This window comes from Myotis brandtii, unplaced genomic scaffold, assembly GCF_000412655.1.
Source record: "Myotis brandtii unplaced genomic scaffold, ASM41265v1 scaffold300, whole genome shotgun sequence".
Taxonomy (NCBI): Eukaryota; Metazoa; Chordata; class Mammalia; order Chiroptera; family Vespertilionidae; genus Myotis; species Myotis brandtii.
Genome location: NW_005361459.1, coordinates 59,875 through 62,940, shown reverse-complemented (window position 1 = coordinate 62,940; position 3,066 = coordinate 59,875). Strand labels below are relative to the sequence as shown.

The window sequence follows — 3,066 nt, the reverse complement described above, 5'->3', positions numbered from 1 at the left end:
GTACTTTTGTTCTTTTTTTTCCTCTTTCATGGATGCCATGTTCTTTGGAAGCTTGTTTAGACCAAGTCAATGGCCTTTTAGGCTTCCTCCAAGTGAATAGGAGTTCACTTTTTTGAATAAGAATTGTATGTCACAGGGAGGCTTAGGTGAGGCATGGCCAAAAAAAGATTGGGAACCACTGCCCTAGACCATTTGGTCCGCAGGCCAAAGCTCTAATCACTGAGCCAAACTGGCCAGAGCTCTCATCTATCTTTAAATTGCCTGCTTTCCCTTGGAAATCACAGATCCTGGCCTTTATCCTGGCCTTTATCAGGTTTTATGGCATATAAACCTGAACTGCCTAATACATCCTCAGGTCTTATACAAAGTACCTTAAAAAATCATTTATTTACAAGCATAAAAACTGGGTATTAAGATTTTATTTTTAATGAGCAATTTTATATATGTACTAGAGGCCCAGTGCATGAAATTTGTGTACTGGGAAGGGGGGGGGGTGTCCCTCAGCCCAGCCTGCACCCTCTCCAATCTGGGACCCCTCAGGGGATATCCGATTGCTGGTTTAGGCCCGATCCCACAGGTCTATTAAAAGCCATGGGTCTATTAATAAACCAGCAGTCGGACATCTCTCTTACATTCTGGGACTGCTGCCTCCTACCCGCTCGCCTGCCTGCCTGATTGCTCCTAACCACTCTGCCTGCCAGCCTGATCACCTCCTAACCACTCCCCTGCCAGCCTGATCGATGCCTAACTGCTTCCCTGCTGACCCGATCACCCCCAACTGCCCTCCCCTGCCGGCCTGGTCGCCCCCAACTGCCCTCCCCTGACAACCTGGTTGCCCCTAACTGCCTTTCCCTGCCAGCCTGATCACCCACAACTTCCCTCCCCTGCCAGCCATCTTGTGACCACATGGGGGTGGCCATCTTGTGTGAGGGCATGATGGTCAATTTGCATATCACCTCTTTATTATATAGGATGTGCATGTCCTCAGTACTTCAACTATATATAAACAAGTCTAACAAATCTATCCTAGCACCATTTTTCCCTACAGCACCACTCATGACTTTGAGCAGTTTTTGTTCATAATTGATTTTATTCAATTGATCAAGTCTTAATAATTTTTTAAACGTGTTACTAATTGTGCTTCTTGCCTTCTTGGATTAAGCATGCCTTAGTTTCCCACAAAATTGAACCATTCAAGGATTGGTTTAATGGAGACCTGGGCTTCTGCTTTGCCCCTTTGTTTTCTGTGTGTGTGTGTGTGTGTGTGTGTGTGTGTGTGTGTAACTTCTCTGAGCAGCAGTAATCTGTTAACAGAGGATGATTCCTTCTATGTCTATGTTTACTATAAACATTAAATAAATAAACTAATTCCTAACACAGTGGGTAGTAAATAAATGTTGGGTAAATTACACATTATTTTCTTTCTTCTAATGTCTAGGTTTAATTTCAGGTCCAGCAAATTTGGGAATGTAAGGTGTGTGATCATCTGGGGACATATAATACTAGTATATGCTTGGTGTGATATAGGGTTTTCTGAGTATAAACCAGTAATTTTCAACCTTTCTCATCTCATGGCACACATAAACTAATTATTAAAATTCTGCAGCCACATCAAAAAATGTTACAAAAACTATGGGTATAATTTTGATTTACAAAAAATAACAATATTAGGTCTGATCAAATAATTGAATCAATACCCCCTCCTTTGGGAATCGACCTTTAGGCCACTTCACAATGGACATTCCACTTGCTTAGACCACATTCCACCTGCTAAGACCATTATCTCTCCCCTCGGAGTTTCCCAGAATCTGGACCTACACAGAGAATTCTCGGCCCAGAAAAAGCCCGCCTAGAGGTCTTTAAAACCTCTGACTCCCAGCCCCTGGGAGCTGGTGCCATTTGGGGGCTCAGCCCATCTGGTTTTCCAGATAACCTAATAAATTCATAATTCTTTACCCCCTTTGGCCTCGTGCATTCCTCCTTCGGTGACTCTAACAGTAATTACCTACCCTCTTTGCTCCAAAGTGACTTTTTAAAAAAATCAGGTGCCTATATTTGTATATAGAGATTTCTAGTACCAAGAATTCATCAATTAGATGCAACCCTATCATGTGATGTGACCAGTAAGATGCAACTCTATTATATGACCTATATGTTTACGGTTCAAGACAGGGTATTCACACCACAAGGCTATTGCTGTGTTGGCAGTTGTCATTTTTTAAATTTGACATTCTAAGGGAAAAGAGGTCAATACCCCTAATATCTTCGAAAAATTCTTGGGGCACGCTGGTTGAAACTGCTGGTATAAACAGACAGCAATGGTGATTTCATTCATTCTTATTGCACTCTACTGTTACTAGCTAGAGTTAACTCTAATATGCTGAATTGTAATAAATGCCTTGGATTGGAATTGGCCTCATATAATTGTAAATACTTGGGCTACTGGCCCCAAGTATGACTAAAATTGCACCCTTTCTCTCTGTGCTGGCATAAAGTGAAGGATGTAATTACTCACTAGTCATGACATACTGGGGCACACCCCATAATACTGATAACAGCAGCCACTCATGTTATCACAGTACACATTGCCTAGCCCAGCAAGACAACCCTGCAGGATGTTAATCCAAAGGGTACTTTTCAATCCCCATCTCACCACATAAATCCTAAACCACAGAGGGGAGGAGCAGGCAGCCCTGACTCATCCCTGTGTCATCAGGTACAACGCGGCCCAGGAGGCACAGTCCCAGCGCTGACCCAGCTCGCCCCGCGGCAGCTGAGTATTCCTGGCGCCTGTGGATTTAATTTGCTAGACAGACCTCTCCTTTCCAAAGCTGAGCCTGTGCAGAGGGGCAGGAGGGGAAGGGAAGCGGCTGAAGTGTCAATTACTTCCAGCACCACAACCCCACGTATGATTAAAAGTTTCCCCAAGTCCTCTTAGCCCTGAAGACACCAAAGCTAGTAATATTTTGCCCGCAGTAAGTTTAATAAAAAGCAGGGAAGTGACAAGATCTGGAATGGTCCCCACGTTTATCTACGCAGGCCTGGATGACCTCACAGGGCAAGCCA

The 3,066-nt window shown here is 43.8% G+C and overlaps 1 protein-coding gene across 2 annotated transcripts in view; it reads right to left on the bottom strand.

The window, feature by feature from the left end:
* Positions 1–3,050, bottom strand: part of SERPINB6 (serpin peptidase inhibitor, clade B (ovalbumin), member 6) — a 24,066-nt gene extending 21,016 nt beyond the window's left edge. The window contains exon 1 of one of the 2 annotated variants that reach the window (XM_014542385.1): positions 3,026–3,050. The gene's annotated coding sequence lies outside the window, so the exon portion shown is untranslated. Of the gene's footprint in view, positions 1–2,653; positions 2,802–3,025 lie in introns of those variants that run through there. The other variant, XM_005869621.2, reaches the window with a different exon arrangement.
* Between the last annotated feature and the right edge of the window lie 16 nt (positions 3,051–3,066).